At 42.6% G+C, this 17,303-nt stretch overlaps 1 protein-coding gene across 8 annotated transcripts in view; it reads right to left on the bottom strand.

Annotated features, from left to right (window-relative positions):
• The window catches only part of MICAL2 (microtubule associated monooxygenase, calponin and LIM domain containing 2), a 151,118-nt gene extending 135,005 nt beyond the window's left edge, over positions 1-16,113 (bottom strand). For 3 of the 8 annotated variants that reach the window (XM_072422277.1, XM_072422278.1, XM_072422279.1), the window contains exon 1: positions 15,951-16,112. The gene's annotated coding sequence lies outside the window, so the exon portion shown is untranslated. Of the gene's footprint in view, positions 1-15,950 lie in introns of all 8 variants that reach the window. The other 5 variants (XM_072422273.1, XM_072422275.1, XM_072422280.1 and 2 more) reach the window with 3 other exon arrangements.
• Between the last annotated feature and the right edge of the window lie 1,190 nt (positions 16,114-17,303).

Raw genomic sequence — 17,303 nt, 5'->3', positions numbered from 1 at the left:
CCATCCAGTGCTGAAAGTTACACAGCACAGGCAGGTGAATGACACCATTTATATAGTAGGAAAATACAGCTAAGAGAGTTCCCTCTACTGGGTGGGCAGAGAGAGAGCAGGAGCAGACTGAAGGAGTCCTTCCTCTGCTCCTGCACAGAGAGATATGATCATCAATATATCACACACTTAGGATGGCGGTTCTCCTTATATCTAATCGCAATCCTGTCATGAATGAAATTTTTTGATTGAATCTAGTTTTTTGAAGATAACTGTTTATGAACACTGCACAATGGGGTGAACATTGCCAATAATAATTGGAGAAGCACTGAATATATGGAGAATATATATGAGATACCACCATCTTTAATGTGATATTAATCCTGCCTTTGTACCAAGGGAAAAAGCACACCAGTGATTGTAACAACCTTTGTGCTGATACATCCACTAGCTGTACCAATCACATCCCTGAGGAAGCGGACATAGTCTGCGAAACGAGTCGGATGATCTCAACAAATGTAATGTGTACAATGTATCTAGCCCATGTGTGTTAGAATGTCAGTTAGACTCTTCCTGAAACTTGGTATAGGGGAAGAGGTATGTATCTTTTATTTGTTATGTTTTAATGAAGGAAATAAAGGATTTATGATCATTTTATTATATCTACTGCCGTTAAAGTCCTATATCCTTTTGCCTTTGTATTCTTTAATGTATGTTGGCAGGATTACAAGTGTTAGGAAACCCGACAATATAAATGATTATTGTTACACGGTGTTTATATAGCGCCATCATATTACACAGCGCTGTACAAAGTCCATAGTCATGTCACTAACTGTCCCTCAAAGGAGCTCACAATCTAATATCTCTACCCTAGTCATATGTCTATAATACAGTCTAAAGCCAATTAACCTAACTGCATATTTTGGGATGTGGGAGGAAACCCACGCAGACCCGGGGAGAACCTGCAAACTCCATGCAGATAACATCCTGGCTGGGAATTAAACCTGTGACCTAGCGCTGCAAAGGCCGGAGTGCTAACCCCTGAGCCACCGTGCTGCCCTATCATAGTCATATGATAAAAAATACGATCATCAATATGCTACTTTTCCCTTCACTGTCCAGTCACAGGCTCTTGTGAAGATTGAGCAGTGACAGGCTCACCCTACAACTTATCTCCACAGTGCCACGTGTGTTAGCAGCTCCACTTAGCAAGCACTCAGATCTAAAACCTCCATTCCTCTGAAAAGTTGTTGCATTTTTACCCTTTGACTGAACATGCCCAGGACTGCTGCAGTCAGGTGCCAGGCGTTGCTTAACTTGGCACAGACAGGAAGACATTATATGGCTTTACGCAACATCAAACCACAGAGGATGCACATCACGGTTGACGTCATTGCAGAGCGAGGCGACGGCCAATCAAAACTCATATAAATGTATCTAAAGCTAAAACTTTTTTCTTAGGTTGAAGCTGCTTAGAACTTGTTTTGATTTCTGAAAGCAGAATAAAGGATCATAGCGCCATTCTGTGTATAGGGGGCCACAGTGAAAATTTTTTTTAGCATTCTCAAGAGAGCCAACATGAGGAATATAAGAGCTCCTTTTCTTCAGATCTGAATAGTATTGTCTTCTCCTGGTAAATACCAATAAAACTTCACCCTGGATCCTCATAGGCGGGCTGACATTTCTTTTCATTATGCACATATCTTAAGGACCACCCACGAGGTTCCAGGGCAATAAAGCTGCCAATCTACTCCAATGCTTCAGTGCTCCTCGCCACAAGTACAATACCTAAATATTTATTGCTGACTGTGTCCCCATTGGTGGGATTAACTGTCCCTTTATCAAATAAAGGGAAATCCAAAATGTTACAGGAAGTAAGGAGAACATCCTCCAAATGGGGACACCGTAGGTAACAGGTAACAGGGAACATGCTTTCACTTTGGATAAATTTCCTCTGCAAAGTCGTCACGTGGTAAGATATATCTCTAAGTAAAATCAACTTCCTGCCCAGAAAATTCCACTGGCCATTTATACTCCACTTAAAGGACCCAAATCTGCCACCGATGTCCCCTCCACCTGAATGCCCGGCAGTGCAATTCTTGCTTTCAGAAATGTCTGACACACATCAGCCGCTCACCTTGTGGCTGGCTGCAAAGTTGCAATGCTGCATCAGATTATTGAGGAAGAAGAGACTGAGGAAATGCTTCATCCTGCCTGCAGCAGACTGATGACATGTAAGGAACTTAGTAAAGTTGCTGAAAGTTGTAGCATTCTTGAAAAGAAATGAGAAATCCCAGCAATACAACCTGCATGATGCACTAGCCATAAAGTAATATACATACACATATTTATATATTAGCCATTTATTTTAATATTTCACCAGCCAGTTCCCAGTTTGTGTTGAATCGTCCCCCTTTCCCGCGGTCCCTGTCGCAGCCTGTGGGATTGTGGAGCGGTAGGAATGTCAGGATTGCTGACAACAGGTGTGGGCTGAACAACATAGGTGTCAGGAGCCAGACGGCCAAATCTATGCAGCAGCTGGAAGTCTGAGGCCCCAGGAACAGAATTAGCTGAATGTCCCAGCAGCATACAAGGAGTGGAAGAAAACCAAATCAGCGTTATAAGTTTTTATCATTAAATGCATGACATTTCCCAAATATGGTGCTACATTGGAATTGGGGGGCTCGGGACATATAACGGCAATATGGAACATCAAAACCGTGCAATTGGGATATATCGGCCAATCGGGATCAGAGCACAGGCGAGCTGAGAAGCAATCATTAAAAAGCACAATTTAGTTAACATGCCCCTATTAAAGTTAAAGAAGCCCCTCCCTCTTTTCTCCCCATTTTATTGGTTTCTCCTACCTTCACCCAGCCTTCTAAATTATTCCATTTGTTATTTATTAAAAAAACTGAATATTAGGAAAGTGAAGTAGTAATAAAGAAGGACTTTAGCGGGTTTAACCAATCATTTTGGCATTTTCTTATTTTATGGTCTGCATAATAGGGGCGTGGCAGGGCGTCATTCACCTACATACCTAGAGCTGACCCTCTCCCACATTTGGGGAATATGTGAAGATTGAATATTATATATTAACCCAATACAATCCCATATGTGATTCTTATGAGGTTGATCATTGAAATATTTAATAAATTCATAGAAAGATTAATTACAGAAAAGAATTTAGCCAGCAGGTGATTTTGGATCCTGTGTCTGTTTTTCTCCAATGAAGGTCGCCCTGTCTATCCCCTTTGCTGGTTCACCTGGGAATTAGACACCCAACACAACTACCTAAACCGGCTCTACCAGAGAGTGCTGACGTTCTAGTTTCAGGTAATCAGCCGGACACTGAAAGTAATCTGAATGTTTCTATTTCAGTATTTGTGTCAGATATTTATCTGGGGAAGAAAATTGTTGGAGATTTAGGATTATTCAGGGCAGGTAAACCATTTGGATTAAGTCACATTTATCCCGGTTTGCTGTGGCTGAACTAAAGCCCCGGTTAGAAAGTTAGGATCTGGCGTTTTAATATAGAAAGGGACAGGCAATGCCCCCCGCCCCGCAATAAGCATTCTCACCTGTCTGACCGCTCCCAAAAATGATTGGGCAATCCCAGCTTCTGATTGCTGGAACTAAATGAATGTTATCCTAGCCAATCAAGATGGCCAAAGATTGCAAAGAGAGAAAAATAAAGGTGCCTGTGCCCTGTGAATGGGGACAGGTGAATATAGCGGGGTGAAACCAACAATGAACGATAAAGTGTGTGACCCTTGTTGGTGCAGTGCCAGTGCCCAGTTGGCGTAATGAGGACTTCCAATACAATGCATGGTAATGCCCAACTATGCATTGAGGGTCACCCATTCACTTGCTGCTTTATTACATAGGGGGGCACTTCCAGCTTTTATCATGTGGACCCCGGTTCCTCCAGAGGTTGAGCACTTTGCACCTCTCAGGCCAGTAGTGACCCCAATGATCTTTTTGGCTATCTGTAAGGGTGACATTCTTCCCATGGCCAGCAATGTAAGAAGAATTCTTCCTACTGACCACCACACTAATATACTGTGATATAATAATTATAAAAGGGGTTCCCTGAAGACCTAAAAGTTATTTCAAGGGCCCCCCTATGTTAAAAACTTGGAGAAATGCTGCTGTAGGGGGTCAGTGGCACAATTTGTTCATGGATAAAAACACAAGAGAAAAATGTCTTTGTTGTAGCAAAAGCATGGGGGGTATTAATCACACTTTATGCTGCACTAGTTTGCCGTGTGATAGGTTGCTACAATGTATTTAAGTACTTTTTTTTTTTTTTTTGCTAGTGCAAAAAAGCAAAATTGGCACCCCAAGCACACCTTACCGCACAGAACAGTGCAAGGTGTGGCATGAAAATCAGCAGCGTGTACTACATCTGTGTGACATTTGAATGAATGGAACTCAAAGCAGAGCAATGTGAAGAACGCACCGCACATCTATAGCAATGTTTCCCAACCAGAGGTTGCTGGGGGTTCCTGGAGCAAGTTGTAAGTGTAAGTGACCCCAATGATCTGTAAGGGTGACATTCATCCCAATGGCCAGCAATGTAAGAGAAATTCTTCCCACTGACCACCACACTAATATACTGTGAGCTGTGTATTTAAGGTTCCCTGCAGACCTGAAAGTTCATTCTAAGGATTCCCCTATGTTAAAAAGTTTGAGAAATGCTGATCTATAAGGTGAATGAGCCCAATGCACAATATTACTTACATGGAGGGAATGGCACTCACATAGATACCCGCAGTGCCCAATGCTGCCCACATGGATCAATTTACAGATCATGTACAGCGGAACATTCAATCCTTATACTGAGTCAACTAATTGATTGGTTGTATTAACCAAAAGCAATCTGTAGGAATTGTAGGAGTGAAGAACCCCACTGGTCAGGGCAGAAAATATCCAAGTGATGAGTTTTATGCTGCGTGTGCACCTGATAATAATAATATTATTATTACTAAACAAGACTTATATAGCACCAACATATTACACAGTGCTGTACAATAAATAGGGGTTGCAAATGACAGACTGATACAGAAAGTGACACAGGAGGAGGAGAGAACCCTGCCCCGAAGAGCTTACAATCTAAGATGATTCAGATCATAAACAATCCAGATTCTATGCCCTGTCAATCACACAATATAAAGATCTGGTCACATGATCAAACAAAACTCCCCAAGAATAACAATATTTATGGATAAGGATCACTGTTATCATTATATTATTATTATAATTATTCTATTTTATAATATTATCATTATTATTAATCAGTGTTTATAAAATACCAACAGTGAGCGTGTCACAGTACAAAGGTGAAGAGAAACAATGTAACAATAACATGTGATAGGATACAATAGGCTGATGTAATATCATGTATCATGGGAGAACCTGTGTGATCCAGCAAACCTGCAATGGATCTGGTCCAGGATTGAAAACATTTGCCGGCTAATAGTAAATGATTTTTAGGAAATCGATCCCAGCTTTGCCTTATTACCCAGGTTCTCCCATGACAGTCTATTCCTAGATTGTAAGCTCTTCGGGGCAGGGTCCTCTCCTCCTCCTGTGTCACTGTCTGTATCAGTCTGTCATTTGCAACCCCTATTTAATGTACAGCGCTGCGTAATATGTTGGCGCTATATAAATCCTGTTTATTAATAATAATAATAATAATATTATTCTCTCTGGTCTTGGAGAGCTTTAATAAATCCGGTCCATTGTGATCCAATGCCGGACCTCTATTGGGTTCACATGGTAAGTCACTGGGGGATTCTTAGAAATGTTTTCACACAAGATTCACCCTATTCATTAGAATTAATCTGTGGAGATGCATCCAGTGAAATAAAAGAAACATTAATGGCATTAACAGCTGTCACAGAACAGGTGTTCCCATTTTGATGATTTGCACCTGTTCCACTGACAGCTGTATAATTTGGGATTTGCCCTTATTTTGTGTCTGTGTAACCATGATCACCGGGAAATACTGAGTGGTGAATCTCTCCAGTGTGAGGGGCCCAGCTCAATGAAAAACTTTAAAAACAATTAGGGTCGGGGGGGTGGAGGAAGGGATCTTTCCTCTGGAGCTATAAACTGAGGACTTTTCCACTGCTGACTACTCAGCAATAATTTAAAGAGCCCTTTATATTGCATGTGCAGGCTAATAAAGGAACCGCCATGGCATTGACATCACGTTAGCGGTTCTGCCTTTCATGGGCTCCATATGCTGCGGTTTGTTGTGTGTACGTTGTCAGGAGTTGCTCAACTGTCAATCAAGCTCCCTGATTGGCTGGCTTGTTTCTGTCTGCTCACATGTTCAAATACCCTCACCTGGCGATTAGTCACCTGCCACCTTTCTCTAGGAATAAATAGACCTGGGAGGACTTTGGACTTCGCCATGGAAGGTAAACATGTCAGCTAAATGGAATATTATCCCGTCTGTCTGTGGGCCGCCTGCTCGGCCAATCACTACGAAGAACACTGAGCTGATTACTTGATTGGTCGGTATAAAGATAAGGACGCTTTCTGTGCTCAGAAATGACAGGTCTTCTTTGAAGCAGTGATTGACCTTTGTGCAGAACACACCTGGAATATTTGTAGACAGCTGATGGTGATGCATTCGTCTGGCTGGGCATGCTGTGACCTGCGGTTCCTGGAGAATTCGAATTTGAGGACACCTGAAAACGTTTCAGTTCCTGCAGGATTTAGTTTTTAATGCTACGAAAATTATATATTGTGACGGCACCATTATTGTTTAGGCATCATCTAGGGTCACCATCCCAGAGATAACACAGTCATGGCATCACAAATGTCTGGTGCAGATATTGCAGCCTAATATCCAGTGCAAAGTTACAATGGTGCAAAATGATCACTAGGGATAGGAGACTGGGGAAATGCTTCTTCCTGCCTGCAGCAGACAGATGGCAGTTTATTAAAGGTCCCTTGATATCAGACCAGCTTTAGGACTCCGGCCTTCTAAATTTCTAGTAGCCAATGAGGTGTCACCATGGAACATCATAAAGGTTGCAGCCGTAAAATCCGAGACAGAACAGAGTGATCACATTGGGCAGAGTGGACAGCCAATCACATTCACTCTAATCCTCTAATACTCTAATCCAATTTCTGTTTTTAAAGCTAAAAGCAGACACAACGGTGGGAATGGAGGTGCGGCGAGAAATGACGAGGGCCCAACGCGTTTCGCCAGAATAAAGGGCATGGGATGAAAATTTAGCAAATGAATGCACAAATGGCTTTATTACTCCACCATGACATACTCCAAGTAGGCTGTAGGGGGCGCAAAAACAACATTTCGGGGATCTCTTCAATAGGAAACAAAGAAATGCAAGTGCAGCTCAGAAATGTGGCGCAGTGGTCAAGCGCACCTAGGCCAGATCTGAGAGCCCCCACAATATTTTAGAACAAACTCCATATCCCCTACGAAAGATGGGCAAGAGTTATTCAGATTTGGGGTCCTACACTACACTTGCACTTTTCCTAAACTTTTTTGTTTTGGAAAGAGTAGGAAAGGGTTAAACTCCCGGGTCTGGTTGGTCTTTGTGCCTACTGAGTCAGGTTAGGGAATTGTTTCCTTTACTTCCTGTCTTTAGGATGCAACTGGAAATAAGGGAATTCCTCCGTTGTCACTGGATCGGGTGTCCCCATTGGAAGGGTCAGTTTGAGGTCTGGGCAAAATGGGCAACTGCCCTGGGCCCCCGCCTTCTCCAGCAGGGGAGCAGAGAGCTTTGGAGTTGTACACTTGGGGGCCCCTATTTCACGCATGTGCCCATTACCGTATGTCTAAACCGCTCCTGACCCTTATTTTGATTCATAGTGCTAACATATAAGGCAGCGATGTACAGAGTGCAGTCATGTCACTTACTGCTGCCTAGAGAATCTCACAACCCTACCATAGCCCAAAATCTAGCTATGTCAATAAACTTTTTGGGTTGTGCAAAGGAATTGAAACGCTTCGGGGAATCCCAGACAAAACATACAAACTTGTAGCGGGAGTGTTAACCACTGAGCCACCCCATTATTTCTTGATGACAAAGGCCGCAAGAACAGACAGAAAGGTTGAACTATAAGGAAGATGAAATGGAAAGGCGTTCTATAGTCACGGCTAGTGTGACAACGCCTCTCTTAGAATGATATTCTACAATGAGCGTTGTCACCTTAGGACAGGAAGTGTCAATGGCAGGTGAATCTAAAGAAAAAACAAATGCAGCCGCCACATCTAAGCACTGATGATATTCAGTACATATGCAGAAATATATTTTGGAGCAGCGCCTCACTTCCTGTGCACATGGCCTATAAAGGGAACGCTGTGTACTCTCATCCGGTAACCACAAGCCAGCACATGTCACCAGACTCTACCAGGCCACAGACGAGTCCGTGGGAGGTGAATGAACGACACGGCCTGATGGGACCCAATTCTGGTGTCACCGGCAGCAACATTTCAATAAAAACTTCTAGGGGACGCGAGCATCTGCCTATTAGTGCGAGGCTGAAATAAAAAATAATTGGCACTTTGGTCGGGAATAATTTGGCTGCTTTATAGGCGACGTTTAATGATCGGTGACGCTGTGAGTAAACAAATCCACCCGCAGCTGCAACAATAATATAATGTAGATAAACCCAATAAAGAAAATGTTTTATATTGCATCTATGTATAGGAAAGCGCGGCATTGTCACGCAGGACTACAGAACCCCACCCCCATCATAATCTACATACCATGGGTGGGGGGCTGTAGTTCACAGCATAGACCAAGATCCAATGGTCGGGAGCCAAAAAAGCTATCTACCTACAAAAAAACATAAGCAACATGTTAGTGTAACAGGCATCACGGGCTCTTGGACTATAAGGGAGGGGCTGTGGTGGCAGCCAATCAGATGTGCTGCATGCACATGTGATGACAAGGAAAGTAAAATAAGCAGATAAAAGAGTAGAATGAGCACAGGCGTGAACTCCTGCTGCCCCTGCATTGGCCAATCACACACGGGGGCCGGAGAGGTGACCGTGATGTATTACCTGTCTTATCTGTGCTGTGTGGTGGAGCTGTGTAAATCTCAGGACTGGATGAACATAATTCAAACTTGGCAGGCAAACCAGCTCCCTTATATATATTTCATCTGTGTATCTTGCGGTCTCGGAGGCGGTACAGTGAACAGTTTCAGTTGCACATCAGATAAATCTCTATTTATACCTCGACATCAAGGATTTCAGTGTGAATCAGCAGCAGATGATTCACCCACATCTGGAATCACAGGTCAGCCAGTCTGTGCAGAAAAAGGGAAACTCTGCACCCTGCAGATGGGTGAAGTGTCAGATGTGCTCCCATGCTACCCCCAGATGTGTGACTCCCGTATGACACATTGGGCCGTGGAAGTCTGCGGGTGTCACAGGTGAAATCAGAACTTTGCTCGGAAATTGATGACTCTGCGATAAGGCCGGCCGGGCCCTTTGCCGTTATCGGAAGGAATCTGGGTGAACCGAGGAAGGTGTGTCGGGATTAATCAGCAACTGCGGTGCAGAAATGACTGATCTCGCTTTCTGAAATCTGGCTGTCATGTTGATCCTCTGGCTTCAATAGAGAGCTATGGTCTATCATTTGCAACCCTTATTTATTGTACAGCGCTGCGTAATATGTTGGCGCTATATAAATCCTGTTCATTAATAATAATAATATGGTGATTGGTGCTTTGATTGCCAGATTGAAGTTATGATCTGCAGCTCCGCTCACTTTAATGAATTAGAAGATTGTTGGCTGGCTCGCCAAAACTGTAACAATTGTGGCCCCATAGACTTACATGGCAGCCATATACTGCTACTTTGCAAGTGATCACCATTATGAGCCATGGTGATCGCCACTCCTAAAGTGATCACCAATCAACTGGTAGCTGCCAGTTAATAAATGTGCCAAGGCTACCTTATCATCTATTCAACACTTTTACAAATGTGCCAATCCCCCACCTACTAGAGTGTAAGCTCTTCGGGGCAGGGTCCTCTCCTTCTCCTGTGTCACTGTTTGTATCGGTCGGTCATTTGCAACCCCTATTTAATGTACACCGCTGCGTAATATGTTGGCGCTAAATAAATCATGTTTAATAATAATATTCTGACAACAGATCGAAACAATAAGATCCCACCCATGTCATGACCATGCACTCCGTGCGGAGTTGGGAACTTATGTGCGGAGGTCCAGGCCAAATATTTAGATTGTGCCTCATTCACCCAATCAATGGATCAGTATGGGGGTGACCCTTCTACCCAGAATTCAGTGTGGGTGAAAAATCAATTGGACGCATTTTTTATTGCTGCAGAATAGGAATCAATGGCAGCATACATAAGGGAATATGGGATAGGAATTCCAGGGATAGCTCTACATAGACACAAATATGGAATTTGCAAGATTCACAATTACACGGGAAGACGTGAATGACGCAGTCACATGTATGTGTCAGTCACATGTTTTACATGCAGGGATGGTTTTGGACAAAATAGGGCCCTGGGCACTTCTGAAGTGAGGGGCCCAAATGTATAGCATTCCAACTTCCTGCACTTCTGCCATTCTGTCAAATGGGGCTTTAGTCCATATGGGCATCACATGAGATTCACTAGAATGAGATTCACTAGAATGGGATTCACTAGAATGGGATTCATAGAATGGGATTCACTAGAATGGGATTCACTGGAATCTCTTGTGATGTCATGCTAGGTATACAAAAAACATTGAAATAAATTAGACTTTTAAATTGGGTCAATTTTCTTTATTGAATTTGACTGAATTATTATTGATAAATTATTGATCAGGAATGGAAGTCCTATTTATTGGTTAAGCATGATAGGGATCGGTGGATCCGCATGGGTTTGTATCTCATTGAGTGTCAGAATGCTATCAATGGCGGCCTTCCCATCAATTTTTCATCCATTTTCTGCTGAATTCTGCAATATCAAGGCAGTGATATATTATTAATAATCCCCAATCAATTGATCTTTTGCAGCTTTTAGTTAAGTAACCCCCAGTGATCCCTCCATTGTTCAGGTACTTCCTGTTATAGGGTGACAACCCTTTGCGAATCGTGCTCCCGCATTGTCACATGGGCCCCTGACAGAGACTTTAATTGGCCGTGCTGACAAGCACTGACATAATCCACCGCTGTCACTAACAGGAAGCCGGTCCATTGCAACAGACACTGCAGGAAAAGGATGAATTAAGAAAAGTGACAACAGTATTTTATGGGGGAAATAGCAATTGTTTAATAAACATAGAGCTTTACCAGTCAGGGTTTATATCTGCACAATGAATGAAATTCCATCCATGGCAGCTGTCTGTACACATCGCTGCTGTGCTATGAAAAGGAAATGATTTTTTATTTATTATTTCTGCTGCGACGCATTACATATGGTCCAATGCAACATGCAACATGCAGATTTGGATACATTAGCATGGACAGATAATTTGTTCCTTCTAATAAATTGTCATGGAATGCAGTGCAGTGTATGGACTTGGTGATAGGGATGGGTGAATCTGTCCACATTTGGATTGTGAATCTTGCTTGATGTTTTGGAAAGTTATGGTGGACCCTGCTAAAATCTATGGTGGGGGGGGGGCAAACTCTTTACTAAATTCCATACATAATCAGCAAACATGCTGGGCACTGCCATGGGGACATGCAACAATCCAAAAAAATGATCCCTGCCTATACAGAAATGGCAATTGGCATTCCCTAACAGACACTGGCAATACCGCTGCCGGGCTATTAAATCCCTTTAAAAATGTTTGGTTTTTGTGATTTAGCTGACCAGCAACTAAGGCTATGAGGGGAACCTGAACCTCCCCATAGCTGGCACCTCTGACAAAACAGAACATCTTCCAGAGCCAATTTATTATTACACAGTATTTATATGGCACCATCATATTACGCAGCGCTGTACAAAGTCCATAGTCGTGTCACTAACTGTTCCTCAAAGGAGCTCACAATCTAATGTCCCTACCATAGTCATATGTCATTAATGTAATCTGAGGTCTATTTAGGGGGAAGCCAATTAACTTAACGGCACATTTTTAGGATGTGGGAGGAAACCCACGCAGACACCTGCAAACTCCATGCAGACAGTGTCCTGGCTGGGATGCAAACCTAGGACCTAGCGCTGCAAAGGCCGGAGTGCTAACCACAGAGCCACCGTGCAGCCCAATTTGGACGAGAACAGAAGGAAGAGGTGAGACCAGGAGCGCCAGCAGAATATTGATGTTCAAAAGTATTTATTCCAAAATTTTTAAAAATTGTTTATATTTAACTGATGCGTTTCGGGGGCTGTAGGTTTACAATCCTGCGAAACGTGTCAGTTTTCATACTGACTTAGCTTGAACCTTTGATTGTAAAAAATCTCTCTGGACTTTTAGACATTCTGTTGTGTTCACTTAAGCTGCAATGAGTGAGTTGGGCTCCCCTGATCTGCTCCCGCATGAGCTATGGATTTATAGTTGTTGTGGACACAGATGTCTGCCAGGATATGAGGTGCTGTGATGTAAGAGAGAGGCTCATCCAAAAACAGGAAAGAAAGTGTTAATTTGTCAAATTTTGGCCCTTCCCTGTAAAAAAACATCCTGCTTTTCAACATGACCCCAGATCTATAAAAGATGATTGATTTACCATCCTGAGAAGGGAAAGAGATGCTCACATTCACCCGCACAGCTATTTCTATATAATCTATTATTTCCAGGTCTTATAGAATGGAGAATGTTCCCGGTATTAGGATGAAGTCACAGAAGAAGTGAATTAAATATTGCACAGGGGACAAGAATATGAGAAGATGGGGTGATATGTAGGAGAACACCCCCTGAGTGTGGGGAGAGGGGCAGGAGGAGGCTCACAAAGTGTTAAATGAACAAAGGCTATTAATAAATGATTTATTGGGATGTGAATGACGCCTGGGAACAAGAAACCAGACACAGAACCTGAACTGAATGAGAAGACACAGCTCACCTGTCACAGGCTGCACCGTGCAGATATAATGTCCCCCCATATGTTAAATATAATGCCACTGTTATAAAAAAGATACCCCCCTAAAGGTACAACATAATGTCGTTGTTATTGATATAATGACCCCCTAAAGGGATAATATCATTTCACTGTAATCAGCTTTATACCCAGCTATTAATAATATGTGTCATTGTTATCAGTATAATGACCCCTCACAGATGTAATAAAACATTAACATTATCAGTATAAAGTCCACTACAGTTATAATACAATGCCTCTATTTCAAGTGTAATGCCAAAGTTATTATCACCATCATTGCCACAGGTTTATTGCCACCATTCACAATAAAAATGGCCCCACTCCAGGTATAATATAATGCCCCTACTCCAGGTATAATATAATGCCCCTACTCCAGGTATAATATAATGCCCCTACTCCAGGTATAATATAATGCCCCTACTCCAGGTATAATATAATACCCCTACTCCAGGTATAATATAATGCCCCTACTCCAGGTATAATACAATTCCTCTATTTCAAATGTAATGCCAGGGTTAATATCATGATCATTGCTACAGGCGTAATGCCACCATTCACAATACAATGCCCATACTCCAAGTAAATTAAAATGCCCCTACTAGAGGTACGATACAATGCCGTACTCCAGTTATAATACAATGCTCCTACTTCAAGTTTAATAATATACCTCTACTGCAGGAAAAATACAGTTCCCATACTATGCCCATAATATAAAACCCATACCCCAGGTATAATACTTAATGTACAGCGCTGCGTAATATGTTGGCGCTATATAAATCCTGTTTAATAATAATACTATAATACCTATTCTCCAGTTATAATACAATTCTCCTACCCCAGGTATAATAAAATGCCCATACCCCAGGTATAATATAATGCCCCTACTCTAGGTATAATATAATGTCCCTACTCCAGGTATAATATAATGCCCATACCCTAGGTATATTATAATGCCCCTACTCCAGGTATAATATAATACCCATACTCCAGGTATAATATAATAATACCCATACTCCAGATATATTATAATGCCCCGCACTGCCAAGGTTAACAAACTCTTCTGCTACAGCTGACATCATAATGTCTCTCCTACAGGTGTGATGCCACAGTGAACAATATGATACCTGTACTACAGGTACAAAGCCACAACTACCACCATCATGCCTATACAATGTGTAACACCAGGGAGGACAATGTACATGATCTACACTATAAACAATACAATACCTGTGTTATATATTCAATGCCATAACTATGAATACAACGCCATGCTTCATGTCTGTGCCATGTCACAAAAAACAGGGTTATAGCTCTATCACAGACAATATTGTCCCTATAACCCGGCCTTTTTTTAACCAGCGGGAACCCATGAAATAAATTCAGGTTGTAGGAAACCCCTCCAATATTTATGATTCATGGTAATGCCTGGTGGTCAGTATGAAGAATGTCTCTTGCATTGTTGGCCATTGGAGGGTTTGCCAATCTTATAGAATAAATTTATTAATTGCCTTCAAGCCTAGCTCATTCCAGGTTTTCTGGATCACCCAGGTTCTCTTATGATACTATGATACTATCTTCTCCAGTCTTTAACAAATCTGAGCCAATATCTCACTATAAGATGTCCAGTACTGCACGCCATCGTTGGACAATACTTGTCATGGGAAGCGGTGATATCCTCGTCTCTCATGTAAGTAATTATGGGTCACCGAGTGGCTCCTGTCTGTATTTCAGGTCACCATGTCACCCAATAATTGGTCAACTACCTAAGTACAAAGCTGCATGTCAGTGCTGTGCAGGCTCTATTGGTAGGTGCCGGATCTCCTGACACAGATATCAAGCTATTATAGGCCAATATATAGTCACTGAGCCCATATATCGGAATAATAAGCCACTGATCTCACCCTTATTCTTCTACTGTAATGATCACCATTAATAAACGTTAAAGTGGACCTGTCATTGACACTTGCAGGTTTGTATTACTCTCCAACAATACTTCACCTGCTTTATTCTCTAAAAGGACAGCGCCATTTTTGCTTTGGCATCATACCGGTCCACTATCCACTTCCGAAATTGGGAATCTAGCTCCTTAGTCATCCTTATTCAATATCCAGGCAGCTTTCATAATTATCTGACACAGTTCAGCCCCAGCTGCAACTCTCATCTAGTGACTTGTTACATTCTGATTACTTGGGGGGATTAGAGAAATGCTTCCTTCTGCCTGCAGCAAATTGATGACATCATTTTAGTCTGTTCAGAGTCATTGGTCTGGAGTTTAATGATGGCTTATTAAAAATCAAAGAGATGAAAAATGACTACTTCTGTATATTGTGGCATGCCAGGAATTTATCATTGCAGGCTTGTAAAGTTATTGCATGGTTCACTTGAAATGTATTGATATTAGACCTCTTAATTTTAATATTGGGGTACATGGTTTAAACTTTATTTAACTTATTTTATTGACTTTGTTGCTATTTATTATAACATTTCAGGCATTGATCCCTACTGACAGGTACATGAAATACAAAATACCCCAATACCTGCCTCTTGTTACCCCCCAGAGCTGTATACAGTCACCATTATTATAGGATAGAACTCAATGACAATAAAGACCACATGCACAATAATACAGATATGAAATAATTCCAACATGCCATAAAGAACACAAGGATCACCATGACCCACAAGCACACCAAGGACAATCCCTATAGCATTACCAGCCTGTGCACTGTAAGTGATCACTTCCTGAAGGAGATCTGGTAACCCTGTAAAGTAGATCAGATCCCCCCAGTGGGTAGGGCACCAGAAGCAGGGACCCCTATGGGTGCAGGAGGAGTGTCACCCTCTGTCCCCGGTCACAGCTGGGAGTTGTCACTTATTAATGACCTGTCACAGCTAGAGATCAGCAGGTTGCTTACCATGAGCAGTCCCCATCCAGGAGGGGAGCAGGGCAGTCAGCATGTAGCCATTGTGTCCCAGCAGGGTAAGTAGATCCCAGTTCCCTATAGATCCCTATAAGAGCTCAGCGATCCCAGCGCAGACAGCAAACACTGACAGCTCAACTCGCATTGCTCTGCACTGTGTGCAGGGAGTGGGGCTGAGGGGCGGGGCCGGCCTCTCTCAGCCAATCCACTCCCCGGGCCCCGCCCCTCCCCGCTGTCACTCAGCGCAGGGGGAGGGAGCAGTGACAACAGCTGGATGCAATGGGCACAGACTGAGCACATGTGTCAGGGCAGTGCAAATATTCATCACAACATAATTATTTATTTTTTATATAATGAGTCAGGGGGATGAATTTATTTTATTACTATGGTGCTGACATAGGCAGGTGGCATGTTACATGGAGGAATCAGCTATGAAGGATTTGGGGACATCCAGCATGATGTAAAATATTGTTTTAGGATGAATGTTATCAGCCTGGTTTGTCATGGGCTGCTGGAACTTCATGGCAAATCTATTTTCAGTATGTGTGACTTTGTTTTTCTGTGCAGTCGGTGACAACACTTCTTGTTAAAGAGTGACAACCCTAAGCCACTCCTTGGCAATTAGCAGCAGGGTTGTCAGCCTGTCATGCCTGCTCCTTCATATAAAGGCCACCAGCTATATAAAAGAATGGGCATGGCAGACTGACAACACTGCTGACATTTACTAAGGAGTGGCTAAGTGTTGTCAGTCTGCAACAGGAAGTGCTGTTACTGGCAGGTAAAACTTAGCAACAGATTTATAAAATATACTTGTTACAGTGATAATAAACGACTTTGGTGGGGCTGGTTTTAGGAGGGTAAGTGCCCATTTTCTCTGTTGCCCCAACCAACAGAATAAAAGAGGTTTGCAGAAAGTTGAAATTTTCTTCATTTGGGGCCCCCACCTCAGATTTGCCCAGGGCCCCATTATATCCAAAACCTTGCCTCTTAGTCAGACTCTTGGCATCTGACCTTTTTGGGAATGTTGGATACCTGTAACCCTGCCGTGGTCCCATCCTCTGAACCCTTCATAGAGGTCACCTGCCATGGTCCCATCCTCTGAACCCTACATAGAGGTCACCTGCCATGGTCCCATCCTCTGAACCCTACATTAACAATCCCTATAATAGTTCCATGTGTCATGGTCCTATCCTCCGATCCCTACATCGATGTTGTGTGCCATGTTCCTATCATCCTATCCCCACATTAACCCCACGAGCCATGATCCCATCTTCTATTCTCTACGACAATGCCACATGCCATGATCCCATCCTCCAATCCCTACATCAACACCAAGAGCCATGGTCC

The sequence above is a fragment of the Pyxicephalus adspersus genome, chromosome 9 (assembly GCF_032062135.1).
Source record: "Pyxicephalus adspersus chromosome 9, UCB_Pads_2.0, whole genome shotgun sequence".
Classification (NCBI taxonomy): Eukaryota; Metazoa; Chordata; class Amphibia; order Anura; family Pyxicephalidae; genus Pyxicephalus; species Pyxicephalus adspersus.
This window is presented reverse-complemented; position numbering and strand designations above follow the sequence as displayed.